General features: G+C 36.1%; 1 protein-coding gene across 7 annotated transcripts in view; it reads left to right on the top strand.

The window, feature by feature from the left end:
- The window catches only part of ROBO2 (roundabout guidance receptor 2), a 1,305,913-nt gene that overhangs the window by 464,063 nt on the left and 822,982 nt on the right, over positions 1-18,868 (top strand). The gene's annotated exons all lie outside the window — the stretch shown is intronic.

Here is an 18,868-nt window from a genome sequence, read left to right as displayed (position 1 = left end):
AAAAATGTTCAAAATTTTGGATTATGCAGTAATAAATTATCTTGAATAAACTCACAACTATATAGTTATAATAATTATAACTAACTGATTTTATATTTTATAAAAATGTTCAAAATTTTGGATTATGCAGTAATAAATTATCTTGAATAAACTCACAACTATATAGTTATAATAATTATAACTAACTGATTTTATATTTTATGTTAGTGTTAGCCCCCACTACAAATATAATGAGTTTTCAAGTAATACTTGATGATGAGTGATTGATTAATAAAAAATAAGCCAATGGCAGCAAAAAAAGCAAAAAACAAAAACAACAAAACAAAACAAAAACAAAACAAAAAATGTAAAGCACTTGTGTTGACATCTGTATTTTAAAAATCCTGGGACACCTGAGTGGCTCAATCAGTTAAGCCACTGACTCTGGATTTCAGCTCAAGTCATGATCTTAGGGTTTTGAGGTCTAGCCCCTTAGGATCCACACTAAGGGAAAAGTGTGCTTAATATTTTCTCTCCCTCTGCCCCTCCCCCCATACCTGTGTGCCCATGCGCTCTCTCCTTCTCTCTTATAAAAGAAAAGTCCTTAAGTGAGAACTAAAATTTATCTATTATAGATTATCATTGTGATTATTTCACATAAACAGCTATTGGTGTTTTGTTTTGTTTTTGTTTCTTTAAGGTTTATTTATTTGAGAGAGAGTGTGGGAGTGGGGGGCGGGGGGGGCAGAGGGAGAGAGATCATCTCAAGCAGATTCCCTACTAAACTCAGAGATGGCTTGGGGCTCCATCTCATGACCCTGAGATCATGTTCTGAGCAGAAACCAAGTCAGCTGCTTAAGCAGCTGAGCCACCTAGTTGCCCCAAAATGTGTTGGTTTCAATCCTTAAGCCAAGTAAAAAGTAAGCTAGTATCAATCATGAAAAAATAGAATAAACAAAGTAAACATTCTTGCTATTTACTGGAAAGAGTCCTGGGTGCTTCTACCCCTTGGGAGCTGATGAAGATCTGCCATTTCACTATGTCATGGTTCATTTCCCACGTGACTCAGTTATCTATCTGCCATCACATAGTGATGATGATCCTTTACACACAGTGGGTTTATGATAAGCATTATTTACCAACCAAACAAAAGGATTATAAAACTATATAATGAATTATTAACGTGTGGCATCTTTAAATGAGCATATATAGCAGAGGTGTAAATCTCAAGGGGGATAATAATATTAAATTTGGCTGCATTGCTGCTTCCAACATTTCCAGTAACCCTAGTGAAATTTTCATTTTCAATGGTATATTGTAATATTACCATAAAATTATAGCACATAGGGCAGACTCCTAACGGCCTTTTCCCAGCTGCCTTTTTCCTATGGGTTTAAGTGTACTGTTGATGTATTTATTACAAGGTAACTGTTTTGAAGTTAACTCATGTTCTGAATATCCTGTTAAAATTGAGTAACTTACTCAATGCTAGAGTAGCTAGAGAGCTACCCTAGCATTCCTTCAGTTCTGCAGCATAATCCTTAATTTGAAATGAAGTTTGACTGTTTTAACTACAAAACATAAAGGAGCCTGCACTACATCAAGACCTTTAATGGAAACTAATGGAATTTTTGGCATAAAATAGTAGAATTAATTAGATCCAGCAATGCACACTGTTTAACTGCTAGACTGCCATTTTACACTGATTTGAAGTCATACATACTTAACAAAAGACACTGAGTTGATTGCACAAAGGAGCTGAACACTCTTTTCATATTCACTGTGTAAGTTATTATCCACTGTGAAAAGAATATTGACTTTTTTTAAGGAGATATTATGGAGAGAAATGATTGCTACCAGGATGACTGGTAGAATTATGTATGAGATAAGTAATAACTCTAATTTCTCATCTGCTGAATAAATGACTTTAATTTTAAAATACTAGTTAGTGTATATGAGATTTCTGCTGAATTGAGCAGAATTATCAAAGCTGGTTTTGAAATGTAATGGACACTGAATGGGAAACATGAAACAGAACCTTTTATGTACACCTTTGCTTGTTCATAGTTATATATCCCAAATTGTTAGTGATGTTTTGTATATTTAATTTTTTTGTAAAGGTTGATCTGAAAAGAATTGCATGTACATGCCTATCCTGGATTTGTACTAGTAGGGTGTAGAAGATACTCAGGCTTCTGGTTCTTATATAAAGATTCAGCATACTTATTGATAACTGATGGCAGTTTAGTTGGTCTGCAGACAAAGATCATTTATATAAAAGTAAGTGTAAGACTCTGAAAGGTTCTTGTGTGTTTCTCTATAGTGTTTCTTTCCCATTATTATGATTTTCTGTAGCAGTGTGCTTCAACCTTGCCTGATCTTTATAAATACCTGAAAAACTCGTTATAAGATACAGCTGTGCATTGTAACCAGTGACCAATCAGTTACTTCTTTGAAAGCCTGTCAGTGGTTGGTCACCTCATACCTGTTATTCAATATGCACACAGACAGCAACACATGTATTCACGTCGACTCCTTAACTCCCAGTGATAACCTGTTTGCAAAAGTGGATAACTGAGAGAGGGAATTGACTAACAAAGATGAAATTACAGCAGGGGAATGAAAAGTGGTAACACTAGAAGAAATGGTGTCATTGTCACCGTTCAAGAGATTCCAGATATGCAGCTAGAGAAACAGAGAAGGGGAGCTTACCAACATAAATTAGGGAGACTGTTGGGACAAAGAGGCTGAAGATGTCTCAGAAGAAGTGCTCTGACAAAATACCCAACATAAAGGAATTCTCAGAGAAATTTCACGACATTGGAAGTGTGGAAGTTAAAATGTTGGAAGCTGATCTGAACTTAGAAAAAAGTACAATTCACCAAGGCAGAGCAAAGATGCTCACTGCATACCATATCATATGTTATATGATAAGAAGGCAACTACTGTTCAAACCACTCTTTATACATTTTTTAAAAAGATTTTACTTATTTATTTGAGAGACAGGCAGACAGGGTTAGTGAGAGAGAGCACCAGCAGGGAGGAGAGGGAGAACCAGGCTCTCTGCTGAGCTGGGAGCCTGACGTAGGGCTCCATCTCAGGACCCCAGGATCATGACCTGAGCCAAAGGCAGATGCTTAACTGATTGAGCCACCAGGTGCCCCCACACTTGATACATTTTTTAACAAAGAAATAGTATACTTCCATTAACAATGTTTCCAATATTTTTAATCAGTGTTTTAAATAAAAAATACTGTTACTATTTTTACTTCTCTATACATTAATAACTGAGAATAAGAAAATTTTTAATGTTTTGTCTTTAATTATGAAGTCACAGAGATATCATTTTTTCTCATTGATGTTACAGTTGCTTTGCATGATTTCCACTTGCACTGTCATTTTTATGGTCCTGCCCTGACATGCAAAGAGAAGATTGCCTGTATCTGGTTAGGAATAGATGAATGAATGTTAAAATATCTGGGAGAGAATTCTAACGGTCATATCTTTACTTCTCAAATCATGTTACAGTCAGCCATCCAGCTCAAGTCCAGGCTAACATTCCATAAAAGATGAACAAAGTTTCCATTTACCTCTTTCATCTCATTTCTCAGCTCCTGTCACAAGGTCCTCCTCGCAATGCCTCACAGACATTGTGTCTCTTTGTTTCCTGGCCCCTCTGCTTCGGCTTATTTCTCTTCACTTTCAGACATCAGCTGAGGTCTCTGACTCAGTGAAGCCCTCTAGACATTTCTATGTGGACCTCTTCTCTTTGACAGCATCCCATAGAATTTGTATTTATACTTCCATTTACAACAGTTACTATAATTATAATTTTACATTTAGGAAAAGAATGATTTCTCTCTCTCTCTCTCTCTCTTTTTAAAGATTGTATTCATTTTATTTAGAGAGCAAGCGCAAGCAAGGTGAGGGGCAGGAGAGAGAGAAAAAAAAAAATCTCAAGCAGACTCCCCACTGACTGCAGAGCCTGACTCGGGACTCAATCTCACAACCCTGAGATCATAATCTGAGCCAAAATCAAGAGTCCATTGCTTGACGGACTAAGCCACCCAGGCACCCCAGTAAACGAGTTATTTCACTGATGCCTGTCTTGGTCACTCTGTTATAATTTCCTTCATGACAGATTTCATTTCTGATGTACAAAGTAGATGTTCACTAAGTATTTATTGATTTGAAAAAGTGAACAAATATGGAGGCAATGTTGTCTTCCTCCAAAATGCTTTTATTTTTTATCCTAAGTAACTAATAATTCTAAGAGGTACTTGTAGCTTGGAAATGAACCTCATGAGTTACACTGTGGACATGTTACATAAGAATTATTTATACTCAAATAATGGTCATTATTTCTTTGGTCAAGATTGAACAGTACTTGTTACTGATCAAGATTTCTCTTACTAGCTTTTGTAATGGCTGGATTTAGATAACTAAGTGCAGGGCCAATGGACATATTAGTGAATAAGAGGAGACAGGAGACTAGAAAAAAAATTCAGGGAACACATTAAAAAGGGCTGTACACCTAAAAGGCAAGAGACTAGTATTTGTTTCTCCAAATTTTCAAGAACTATATTTAAAACTTTACACATTATTTCTTTTTGACATTTATCCTGCTAAATAGTTATTTTTTCCCAATTTGCTTTTGTAGAAAATAGGATTTAGAGAGTTAAATTTGTGCAAGGTGCCTTGTGAAGGATTTGGACCCACGTCTGTTAGGCTCCATATTCCATGCCCTTCCTATCATTCCAAGCTGAGTCCTAAAGAAAAGACTCCAGAGATCATAGTATTAGCCTATGACACTGTGGGGAAATTTTCTTCATTAGCACATCTTCTTTTTTCTGTCTTCTTTATTCTTGGCTGATTTTAGCTTCAATCCCTTTTAAATCTCTTCCTTTTGTCTTCCATTACTATTTTAGACTCAACAGGAAATTAAAACTGAGGTGCAGGTTTGGCAGAGCATTGTATAATAAATAGCCTGTATTTTAATTGTTTATGTGCTGGGAATCCTCAGGATCTGAAAATCAATCAGCTAGAGGCTTCACTGAACTAAGACTATCTTGTTAAGCTGTTAAGAAAGCTTGGCCCAAGTTCCTCTGTGAGCATGTCCTCCTAATGCACAGTTTAATGCTAAGAGGCCACCTAATAATACATGCACCAAGGATGGATATATTTTATTTGTCAAATCATACATTGCAGGTGTTCTTCTTATAATTGGTATAGCAATGGATGGTTTTATGGTACTTCTTTTTAAAAAGAAATGAAAATTAAATTAAATTAGCACTAAATCAATATTTATTTCATATTGCATATTGTCCTAGAAATTGAAATAACTTAAACTCAGAACCAACTACGAGAGAGAAAGAAAAATTACATTTTTGGCTATGTCTATCTGCACATGACATTACACATATTGTTATAAACTTCAGTCCCTTCCACTCCCACCCAATTTCCAGACTGACAACTGAAGCCAAACCCACTTGCCTAGTGATTAAAACTAGGGTAGGATTTTTCCATCAAAACCCTCTTACACACACACACACACACACACAATTCCTGGACTTCAGAGACTGATCTGAAGTTAACAAAATGTGTAACTGTTTCTTAATTTCTTTTTCTGCCACAATAGTAGTCATTCTATTAGTGTCTACCTCAAGGGACTGTAGCAACAATGAACAGAGACGATGTATATAAGAGCTTAGGGTAGAGTCTAAGACTGGAGAAGTGCTCAGTAAACTTTAGTATTATTTATTACAATGATATTGGTATTTTTTTTCCTTGGTACTTTTTCTACACCTTAATATCCAAATTAATACGTTTCTGTTACATGTAGTTTCATACTTAATTTTTGTCCTAAGTTTTTATTCTCCTTAACAGAGGAGGGCACAGAGGAGGAAACTATTCTGTTGAATTTCAGTCAATCAGTCCTAAATAACTTCCTGCTCCCAAATTTACTTGTTTAACCTGTATTTATATGTATGTATGTCTGTACGCATCAGCCCATATCAGAGCTGTGTGACCTATGTCTTATAGGTAGAACTTAACTCTTTCCACTTGTTTATAAATTTCCAGGAAATGATGATTTCAAGATTTAGCTTCCTGTATTCTCACATCCAATATACATTTTTCCAGTTTGTTTCTCTCATCAATGTGCACATAATGACAGAGAGATATTTTACCTTTATTTGACCTAGGAGAATACCAAATTGTTTTAAAGTTTTAAATGATACCCTTGGCCAGTAGCTTAAAAACTTTTTCTTGTAAAGGGCCAGATTGTAATTATTTAGGCTTCACAGGCCATATGGTCTCTGTCATAATTATTCCACTGTATCCTTGTAGCATGAAAGCAGATACAAACAACTGATACCCTAATAAAATTTTACATATGGATGCTAATATCAGAATTTTGTGTACATTTCACGTTACAGAATACCATTCCTGTCTGGATTTTTTCAAACATTTTAAATGTAAACAAAATAAACAACAACAACAAAAACATTTTTAGCTTTTGGGACACACAAAGACAGATGGCTGGCTGGATTTGGCCCGTGGACCATAGTTGACCAAACCCTACCATATCATTCTTCATTATTTTCACCAGAGGGTAATATTTACATTTGTTTCATGAGCTACCAAAACCTCATGTAGAAAGAGATAGCACAAAACCCCCACATGATAAAGATCATGGGACTTTCTGAAATCAAACTGCAAAATTATCTTTTGATATCCACAAATGTGTTAAATCTCTTACTTTCCATATATATTCAAAAATGGGAAATGGCGTACACACTGCCACTCTCTCAGGAGTGACAAAACTGATTACTCACCTAGCAATCAGGAGAGAATTAGCCAGAGATTTGACTGACATGTGAAATCAATATTTTTGAAAGGTCCAAAAATGTCCAAAAAAAGATAAAAATCACCCCCAAAGTATTTAGGTCTATGACAGGTGCCAAATAACAAAACAAAACAAAAAATTAGCATATGTTTTCTTGTACGTGTTAGTAGCAAAGTATTTTCACAGGCCATCTCTCCTTCGCTTTGTGCAACGACCTATTGTGCTACCAGTGCAGGAACATAACTGAGCACCCAAGTAGCAATTCTTAATTGCAATAAAAAGAAACCTAATGTTGACAATAGCTTACAATAAACCTGGGAAAGTATCGGTCTTCTGTTTTAAATTGGTCCAAATAGGGGACATATTTCAAAGAATGGGATTTTCTCTTATCTCAGCAACTTACCCTCCTTATTTCTTAAAGATTCCAATTCTATTATCAGTAAAACAGAAGGGAAGGAATGACAAAGCGAAGTGTTAGTAAAAAGAAAGAACTCATATCTCTTGAGTGCCGAGATTATGTCAAGCACATGATAATATGAATAATAAATACAGACTTGGGGCAAAAATATTTGGGAGAAAAGGAAAAGATAATTTCACCTCCACCTGACACAACACATACTCCTATAAATTCCATCTCTCCCTGTCTCTACCTGAAATGGTGTGAAGTGCAAACTCAGCCCTTACTCTACCAAAATATGATTTAAAGTCCTTTTTATCTCTCTTAACAAACCTATTATAATCATTTACTAGGGGGAAACTGAAGGTCAGAGAAGTTAACTTGTTGAAGTCCAGGCACCTCATAAAGGGTCAGAGACAGGACCTGGACTAGAACAGACACCCCTACCTGCCCATTATAGATGTTGCCAATTTAGTATTAATTTTATGATAAGAAATTAGGCTACAAAATTACTTTATAGCAGTTTGACATGGAAGAGTTTTTTTGCATTAATACCGTTTTATATATGATTGTATAATAACCATACATATGACAGAGCACGTTTATATAGTGAAATATTTCTTAGTATTCTTTATCTGAGCTTGAAGGGAAAACATCTATTGTTGGAGACACAAAAATGTCCACTAACATTTCAATAGGAGGGCCTTTGATATAGCGCAGTTCAGTAAGTCTTTTTCCTCTAGCAAGCTGGGGGACCTAAGAGAAAGTTTAACAGTGATAATCAAAAGAACCTGAGAGTTGAACACTGATCCTATTATAGCAAATGATTAGTACAGGTGGACCTTTCTCCATGTTCAATGACTGTTGGTAATCCTTAAATAATCAGGCAGCTGCTAGATAGCAAGAAAATGTCAAGTCGAGCACCTGGGTGTTAAACATTTATACAGGCTTGTAGGCCACTTTTGATCTATCTGCCCCAAACGCCAAATGTCAGTGGCTTCACATGGGTTAGGAGGAAAGCACCTCATTAGAGCATGGCTAGAGTTTGCTTCGCGTCAAAGGGACAAAGAATCCCATACCCTTAGATGCAGGGCGGCTATTTCCCTGTGCACTGAGCTTGCCAGGATTTTCCAATAGCCTGGGTCCTCTATTGTCTCTATGTCTATAAATGACTCTTTCCCTTTCTCTCTTTAAAAAGAGCATTGCGATGCCTTTGTTTTCCTAAGCAGAACAATACAAATGACTGTTTAATGGCCTAGGATGCCATTATATAAAGAAGGAGACTGCACTGGCAACTCTAAATTACACTTGAAGTTCTTTAAGGAGTTAATGACTGTGGCTACTTGCCGTATGGAGGGGTAATCATCACAAGATAAGGGAGCATCCTGGCTCCCAGGATGTTGTGCAGACAGAGGCATGCTGTCTGATTGCCTTCCCTAACCTTCCGCGTGGTTCTGTTCCCCTTGCTATTGTACTGCAGATGCAGTAATTAGTTTGTGCAGGGCTTGGGGGAAAACGGGTTCACAGGCGAACTCATTTTCTTTTTTTCCAGGGAAGCTGCCCAAGTTCATAAGCTGTGGTGAGTGCCTCACTAAAATCAATGTAGAGTTTATAAGTGAAAAAGGACAAAGAACATAACGCAAAATGAAACTTGATTTTTCCATCCAATTTAGGGCACAGCAAATTTGATTTAAGAAATAGAATGTCAAGAAAAAGGAATGTCATGTATTAAGTCAAGGGCTCAGGGAAAAAAAAAATATAGCAAGTCCACAAGGAACCTTTTGATTCTATCATAGCTCTGCATGTTATACACACTGCCAGCTACACAAATTGAAAAGAACCTAGAACAGAGTCTGCATGGTAAATATTTACTCATTTGGCCACATGTAAACTATTGATAGTTATATTTTATATGATTATAATGAAGTTCAAACTAAGACTGATCTTTATTTTATTTTATATTTATTGATATTTATATATTTTATTTTATAAAGACTAATCTTTATCTTAAAGCAACTGGCGATAATCTATGGTTTAAAGAAATAATTGGTATACATATTTACCTAGAATTTGGGGTTGACCTTCAGCTTCACAAAGTATGTGCCCACTCTGAAGATTAATATCACTTATTCAATCAAAGATGAAGAAAGATGACTCCTAAAGAGATGGTTTCCCCCAAACCCCCAAGGTATCCTGGGGCTATTCTTGGAAACTAGGACTTCCAAGCGAGATGAGACATCGTATCCAAACTTGAACCTTCAAGGCAATAATAGGAATTTGCCATTAAGGCAAAGGACTTGGTGAGGGAATTGCCAAGCACATTCTCAGAAATCTTAACAACGTGCAACTCCAAACACTACTGCCATGACATTGCCTTCCTCGTGGTGCTAATTTAACCACATTCATTTTTAATATTTGAATGAAGTGTCTCTAAAAGCCATCATAAAATGAATTTGCAGCAAATGCCTCCTCACTTACTTGCCTGTGCTCTGAATCCCTTTGCTCTCACTACACTGGTGATTACCAATTTTGATGGTATCACCTCTGACCAGAGTCTGAGTTAAGAGAGCTAGGACCTTGGTAAACTGGCTTGTTGTGTATTTTGCATGTTTACAAAGAGCTTCTTATTCAACCTTTTCTCTAGCCAATCTGAGTATTTCCTACATGTAAACTAAAACATAATCATTGATGGAGTATCCCTGAAGCCCCCTCCTCGCCCCTTCCATCATTGTATACCCCCAAAAGTCCACACCAGCATGACTTCTAAACCACAGATTAGGTGCGCATTCTTCTGTATTTTATTTTATTTTTTTCTTGTTTGTTTGTTTTTGTTTTTTTTTAATAATTTTTTATTTTTTATAAACATATATTTTTATCCCCAGGGGTACAGGTCTGTGAATCACTAGGTTTACACACTTCACAGCACTCACCAAAGCACATACCCTCCCCAATGTCCATAATCCCACCCCCTTCTCCCAAACCCCCTCCCCCAGCAACCCTCAGTTTGTTTTGTGAGATTAAGAGTCACTTATGGTTTGTCTCCCTCCCAATCCCATTTTCTTTCATTGATTCTTCTCGTACCCACTTAAGCCCCCATGTTGCATCACCACTTCCTCATATCAGGAAGATCATATGATAGTTGTCCTTCTCCGCTTGACTTATTTCGCTAAGCATGATACGCTCTAGTTCCATCCATGTTGTCGCAAATGGCAAGATTTCATTTCTTTTGATGGCTGCATAGTATTCCATTGTGTATATATACCACATCTTCTTGATCCATTCATCTGTTGATGGACATCTAGGTTCTTTCCATAGTTTGGCTATTGTGTATTTTATATAATGGAATCATACACTCTGTAGTCTTTCATAGTTGGCTTCTTTCATTCAATGTAGTATATGCAAGATTCAGCCACGTTATTGCATATTATTATTAACATATTCTCATTGCTGTATCGGTTTTCAGTATACAAATATACTTCACTTATCCAATTTTCTCTTTTGATATATTTCATATTGCTTCCTCCTTTTCACTGTTGTAGATCATACTATAACCGATCATACTGCTGTGAGATATTTATTAACTAAAATTTTATGTCAGAATTTTTGATTGGCCTTTCAGCAGTCCACTTTAATCCTTTGTCAATCTGAGCTCCTTTACAACTGAGGCAAGTGGAAGAACAGTGAAAAATTGTAGAAATAATTTGGTGAGAACATATTTTACTTTACATACAATCTGGGAACTTTCACTTTGGAATTTAACATCAACAATAGCTTTGATTCCAAGCAAGCTAGTCAGAGTGGACCTTAATGTCATAATTTTAAAGTATATTCTAAATTTAGAGACAGTTGCATTTTGCACTTTAGTAATAATGTCCCTTCTGTTAGTTTTGTTAAGTGGGAATAATAACAGCTATTTAACTTTCATAAGATTCCTAACTTTAAAGGAAAATCCTATAAATATACTATATGGAAAGGTAATATCTCAAGAGCTTTGAAATTTGGGATAAGGTTGTAGGTGGGTTAATATCATTAAAATGGTTTTCTATATCTGAACAATCTATATTATTCATTTCTATATATCATGTTCTGATTGTGTTTTAAGCCATTTTTTGACCCTACAGCAAATGGGTTTCATTAAAATTTATTATAGCTTTATTAAATATAAGTAGCAATATAAAATATATCCAGACTAAATCACTTGCGGCATTTCCTTTGCCAATCTATTTAAAATAAAATAAAAGTAACATCCTTGTGCTAACCTACTGAAGTATTTTCACTAGGATTTTTACTCTGGCTAGCTAATCAGTTTCGGTAAAGCTAATCATTCTTTTCAATACACAACTTCCTTATTTGTAAAGTAGAAATGACTACCTTATAGAATTATTTGTAAGCACTTTTCTAATAGTCCAGTACAAAGATATTAAAGGAAATGATTTTTCTGAGTTTATGACATTTTAATTATCGTAGGAATCCACTTAATAAATCTACCATACTTAGTATCTGACCTTCCAGGTTATTTGGGCTCATGGAGGATGGTCTTAAAATCACTATAAGATACCACTTTCAGAATATTTTTTTTTTTACCTAAAACAAGCAAAAAAACAAACAAAAACTTTTCTTGGGAGGATGAGTGCCAGTGGTAAAATAAATACCCTTATACCCTTAGTAGTGATGTGGACTCTATGTCCCTTACCTTGTAAATATTTAGCGAAATGCCACATGGATGAGGGACAAGAACAAATGATATATGAGCCCCTGGAGAAGCAGAACTTGGAACTCTATGATTTATGGAAAGTTACCTGGAGAGCTGTTTTCTTTATTGTCTCTAGAGAATAAATTTGAAGACCATGGATAATGGCTTAAATTTAGAGATCTTTTGATCGCATTTACATAGGTAGAACAGAAATAAAGACATTAAGTATTCCACCAAAGACAGTTTTGATAAGGAAGATACAGCTAATGCAGTAATAAATACAAGTAATATTTAATTTGTCACCCACTTGATAAAAGAGAGACAGTAGTAATAACTGGGTCATTCACTTTCCTCCTTATTCTTGAGGCATTCAGGGAAGACCATCTGCTTTCATCAGATTAACTGGAACGTATCTCCTAGAAGACAAGAAATTCCCCCAGACATTGAAATATCTGTTTCTTTTCATCTAATGCAAAAGAAGGAGAAGGGATAGGGGAAGGAAAGACAGAAGGTGGGGGAAGAAAATACATGCACACAAAACAAACAAAAACCCTTAGCCTTCTGTACTCTTATTATAGCAGTTTTGCTTAGCTTTCTAGGTTTACTTAATTGGTAATTTTCATGTGTTTACTAAATTACATATCTGTGCAGAATCAAATATTGTAGTTTATGTCTTTAAACTTATTTAACAGGCTCAACTCCAACCTGGACACCTAAAACAAATTTTACAAATGCTTTTAACAACTTGCAAGAAAACTTTAAATGAGTTGGGAGACCATGGTGAGCAGAGAAGTTGGAGTCACTTTCAGCTAAGTCATAACGAGCATGGTCGTTGATATTGACGCATGACACGTTTAAGAGAGCTAAGACACAAAGCTATAGGGAAATTCTGCCTTTGCTTGACATGCAGATTTTCTGTTGCAGCTTCTATGGGTGGGCAAGCGGAGGGATGAACTAACATTTATGGGGTGCATTCTGCACATAAGGAAATATCCTAGTTACTTTACTCTTTTCACAAATATTTACTGATCTCCTCTCTTGTGTGGATACGGAGGCGAAGGAGCATGGTGGTCACATTCCCTAGGGAGACAGTAAAAGTAAACAAATGAGAGAGTGACGCGTGCCACAGCTGTGCTGGCTAATGCGACATGGCACTCTGTGGGGTGCTTGAGGGAAGCTTCTCCAAGGGGACCATTGGCACTTAGAACCAAATCTTCGGAGCAATTCACTGGCATGAACATCTGAAGGGAGAGAAGCGTTCTTGGCAGAGGGAACTGCGAGCATAAAGGGCCTCCAGGTGTGTTTATGGTACAGAAAGAAAGCGGATGATTTATAGCAGCCTGTTACCTAACAATGGCAAGTGCACACTGAGCGATGATGTCATAAATAACAGAATCCTTAGATTAATAATAGTAATGGCTAATATTTATTGGTGCTTTGTGCTTTGAGGTCAAACTTTTGGCACAGACTCTGTCGAAAGACATACAACCCTTGGATTTGAATCCTGGTTCTGTCAGTTATTAGCTTTGCCATTTTTAAATGTCTTAATCTCTCTTCATCTTTTCTTACCTCTCTTTAGAATGGGAATAATAATAGTGCCTACCTCCTGTGGTCAATCTGAATATTAAATAACACAATACCACCTAATATTTACTGAGTACTTAGCCAAGAGCCCGTGTCTTAAGATGAATTCATTTTTAACCTTGCCAGAATGAAAACTCGGAGTCTAACGTCAGAGCATATGCTGTTTTTAACAAGCACACTATGGAGCATATATATGAATTCTTTCTATGTGCTCACTACCAAAGCATTGAAGAAGGAAAAAAAGAACACGATAAGACCTCATTCACTCCAATGAAGAGAAAGGAGGGTAAATATTGCACTATGGTTACAGTCCTTGGAATAATCCCAAAATACTGCTAATATTTGGAAAGTTGGAGCTGTGGCCTATTCATTTGCAAAGTTCTGTATCATAGTACCTGACATAATAAACAATGGTTGAATGAGGATATAAACCTTAGGATTTCTGCAGGTGAATTTGTTTGTTTTTTTTTTAAAGCAGAGTTCTTCTTTTCTTCTCTTGACTCTGTCAATATAAATGTCTTTTCTTTGCCCTTTCATTTTTGCTGTTTCTGCTCCACTTCACTCTTGATTATTTTTTTCCAACTACATGTTTCACTGAACACCTTCTACAGCTGGGAATATCTACTTTTCTCTTTAAAGCTTTTGGGTTTACTCCTTCCTTGAGTGCTTTCTTTGTATCATTTAAAATATACCTTGCCACCAAGATATCTTGAAAAGAGAGAGAAGAATCTTTCCTTTTGGCCACTGCTTTTACTTTGATTTCTTTATTTCCTTCTGTATATGTGTAGATATTTTTTAAAAAGAATTTATTTATTTATTTGACACAGAGAGAGAGAGCACAAGAAGGCAGAGTGGCAGGCAGAGAGAGAGGGAGAAGCAGACTCCCCACTGAACAGGGAGCCTGATGTGGGGCTTGATCCCAGAACCCTGGGATCATGACCTGAACTGAAGGCAGCCGCTTAACTGACTGAGCCACCCAGGCACCCTGTAAATGTGTGTGTGTGTGTGTGTGCATGAACATTCACGTGTGTGTGAAGTGTATTCCAAACTGTTGGCATTGATGTCTAAATAAGTATCCTTCATGTCTTACAGACTGCATCTAAATATTTGGCCTGTGGCTCATTTTCTGTTTTCTGTAATCCTGTCTGTTTCCTAAGACACTGTAGAAAGTCTGCCCTCACAGACACCTTTTTTGGTATGCTGGAATATATAAGAAGGTTAAATCATTTTTTTCCCCTTCATATTTCTTTAGAGGTGGTGGAGCGTTACACATCTAAAAATTGAATCTTTCCTTAATTCACCTTTTCATCGAGCATCTTCAAACTTGGATCTTGCACATCTCCAAACGTAGCCGTGGTATCCTAAATTAAAGTCCCCCTCTATATTTCTTTTTCATTTACAGACCAAAGAAAGTGCCCCTGTCCCTCCCCTGATGTGAAATCAATTTCCTTCTTTGTATTGAGGCTTGTTTCTCTTGTACTAAGATTACATCTAGTCCTCTTCCTCTAGCTGTCTGTGTTCTTAATGCATTACATGGTTCTGCTTGAAGGTCTGCTTTCTCTATATCTGGGTGATTTTAATTAGTCTTTTGAAGTTTCTTTTGAAATCCTCTTCTCTTTCCCTTTTGATTATTTACTGTCTACAATATTCCTTATCAGAGTCTCTATGTTAATTATTTTCTTTATTATTATTTCTCCTGGAATTTTAATTCTAGTTCTCAGGGTATTGGTCTGGCATATGTGTGTGTGCATGTGTGTAAACACATATGTGTGCTGTAGGTACACACACACACACACACATACAAATGTATTTTCCCCCTTTTAAAATTCTTTCCTACTTTACTCTTGAATACCCAGTTGAACAGAAATAAGTTCCTATTCTTAAATTAGGACTCAAGATACTTCCATGAGTAAACAAATGTTCTCCAAATAATAAGGTAACTTCTGATGTCACAGAGGTCTATAAAATAGGTATAAGTTTAGGAAATCCTATCTGGTCAAGTTTTTGATAAGATGATTCCTTGGGCTTTGCTTGGAAAGCTAAATAGGAGTGTGTCAGAAAACATGAATAAAAAGGAAACATTTTAGAAATAGTGACTTTAGGGGCACCTGGGTAGCTCAGTCAGTTAAGTGTCTGCCTTTGGCTCAGGTAATGATCCCAAGGTCCTGGGATCGAGTCCCTCACCAGGCTCCCTGTTCAAGAGGGCGTCTGCTTCTCCCTCTCCTTCTGCTGCTCCCCCTACTTCTGTGTGCTCTTACCCTCTCTCGTTGTTTCAAATAAAAAAAGAAAAGAAATAGTGACTTTAAAAATAGCTGTAACTTCTGAGAAGTGTCACCTCAACATCTCAGAGATGCCAACCAAAATGGTTGGCATATTTACCATTTAAAACTACACAATAGGAAAAACAAATAAATAAGACTACATAGTAGATTTCCCTGCAACATTTAATGGGGAAGAACTTTAGTCTACAATAGAGAAAGTTGTGGTTAAGTTACCACATCTGGTACTCAAATGATACACATCTGGTACTCAAATGGTAAATTTGTTTGTGATCTACTTCTCTGAGTGGGTATGTATATATAATGATATTTGCTTCGCCTATGGTATTTATTATATATCTTTATATATTAGTCTATATATTACCATATTATACATACATATATGATTTATAACACACACGTATATAAAGGTGCAGGAGGTTTTCTTTTTATTTGTATTTATTTGAGAGAGAGAAAAGAGAGTGAGAGCACAGGGGGAAGGGCAGAGGGAGGGGGAGAGACACTATCTAAAGCATTCTTCACACCCAACACAGAGCCCGGTGCAGGGTTCTATCTCACCCTGAGATCATGACCTGAACTGAAATCAAGAGTCTGATGCTCAATGTAAGATTTCCCCTAACTGCTTTATGTGGTAGGTTTTTAATTTGTGCATGCGATAAGAAGACATATTAGCTCTCTTATCTCAGTATGACACTTTGGACCAAATTATAAGTTGTGCAGTCACACTTAGAACTGAATAGTCGCTGACTTGTGATTTGAGGACAAGTTTTTAGGATGGATTCATGAGAAATTAGACACAGTATACTGAAACAGCATTTCTCTACATTAACAAATTGGGAAAGAAGTTCAGGACTAGAAGGTATAACAGAGGGAATGTAGTCAATGATACTTTAATAGCCTTGTATGGTACGGACGGTAGCTACGCTTATGGTGACCACGGAATGTGTAGAGTTGAATCACTACGTTGTACACTTGGAACTAAGGTTAACATTGTATGTCAACATCTCAAATTTTAAAAATTGGGAAAGAAGGTTTTTAAACTTCTAGTTATGAAGGAATTACATTGATTTATTTTAATTGTTGCAATTTTAAAAGGTTAGTCTCATATATGATGTATGTGAAATAGTTGTCTGTGCTGTCATTTAGTGCTGTTGTGAAATGATACATCCAAGTTCATTTTTTAAATGATGATTTATTGAATTATATTTTTCCTCGGGATGTCAGGAACTTGCAGTTTATAATTGCTTATAATTAAAGCTGCAGTTCAGGCCCCTGCAACAAGTCAGTTATCAGCTTCAGTACTTTTATTTCCTACTGTGTTCATCCATGAAAATAACATATATAAACATCCTTCTTAAAATGCCTATTTTCCATTTAATGAAAAATTTCAGGCTTCTTCATTTATTGACAGGCTATTTCGTGAAAGACTCCCTACAGATATGTTCATTGATAAGAACACCTACTAATGGATTCTATTTGCCACCTACTCCAAAACTTAATAACTAATTAAAATTTGAAAATGCCTTCATCATCTTTTGGTTCTAACTATTAGTCCCTGATACTAATTTACGAGAGAAATAGAATGAGTTCTCTGTGTGTTTATACTCTTCTCAATAACATGACAATGAAAAGTGTTAATAACATACAGGTGGTGAGCAGATAAATTATGATCAGGTTCTCATCATTTGTATTAGAAAAGAATGAGTAAAAAGTCTGGTTATGGAAGGTAGAGCCTATGCGTCCATATATGGCCATTATATCGCCAGTGATTAGGGAATGAATAACTTAGTGGAAAGAGTGGGAAATTAAAATGGAAGTAATGGTACAGGGGAGTGGCTGTGTTTTGGAAAAAGAGTACTAATCTCAGTCACATTCCCCTGGGATCCTGGCTGTCCCAGTGATTACATTGTGAGAGTAGACATTCTTTTTTTTTAATTAATTAATTTTTTATTTTTTATAAACATATATTTTTATCCCCAGGGGTACAGGTCTGTGAATCACCAGGTTTACACACTTCACAGCACTCACCAAAGCACATACCCTCCCCAATGTCCATAATCCCACCCCCACACATTCTATGCCCTCTAAAGAACAATCTATTTAGATAAAGTAAAACATTCATTCAATGAATTAATGAATGAATGAAGTGCTTTATTAGTTTCCCATGGTGCTTAATAAGTGATCACATGCTTAGCTTAAAACATCTATTATCTCCATTTTATCATCCCATTTTTACTTATCATTGTTTCTGCTCTTCAAAAATCAATTAGGGAGGAGGTGTTCTTTTTATTTATAATTGCTTGAAAGAGAGAGAGAGAGAGCACATGGGGAGGATGGACAGATGGAAAGGGAGAGAGAGAATCCTAAGCAGGCTTCACACCCAGCATGGAGCCCCAATACGGGTCTCTATCTCATGATCCTGAGATCACGACCTGAAATGAAATTGGAAGTCCTACACTCAACCAACTGAGCCACATGGTGCCCAAGAGGTCTTCTTTATAAATCACCTTATATCCTTTTTTTTTTAATGTAGGGATAAAGTAAATAACTAAGAAAAATAATAAAAAACAATTCAATCAAGGAAAGCAGAGAAAAGAAACAGGAAAATAGAAAATAAAGATCAGTGAACAGTTAGAATAGTTTTTGGCATTATTGCAGAATGGAAGTAATAAAATCTAGAACATGGAGTATACATTGGAAATGGGAAGGGAAAGATCTATTTGGGGGATATTACTATGCAAGAATCATAATAAAGTGAATTATCACTACCTCGTGAATGGCAGGATTTAGAGTTCAAAATATCAGGTGATTTTTAAAATGACTTCAAGAGGCTGGTTAAATGGAAGAATAAAAAGATGTAAATCATGAACACTACAGACTCATAAGGAACAAAAAGGGTGGAGGAAAAATGACTATTAATTTTAATCATTATGTAACAAGGGAGAGTAAAGAAACAGAAAAAGTTCTATCATTCTTGTTTTAGAGATGAGAAAGGTAATCAACAACTCTGACAAAGATCACAGAATCAGAGCACGTTCAGGACCCCAAATCAACTTTTTTGTTTACTCATAGTCTAGAATGACTTTCTA

Source organism: Mustela nigripes, chromosome 2, assembly GCF_022355385.1.
Source record: "Mustela nigripes isolate SB6536 chromosome 2, MUSNIG.SB6536, whole genome shotgun sequence".
In the NCBI taxonomy this organism is placed as follows: Eukaryota; Metazoa; Chordata; class Mammalia; order Carnivora; family Mustelidae; genus Mustela; species Mustela nigripes.
This window is presented reverse-complemented; position numbering and strand designations above follow the sequence as displayed.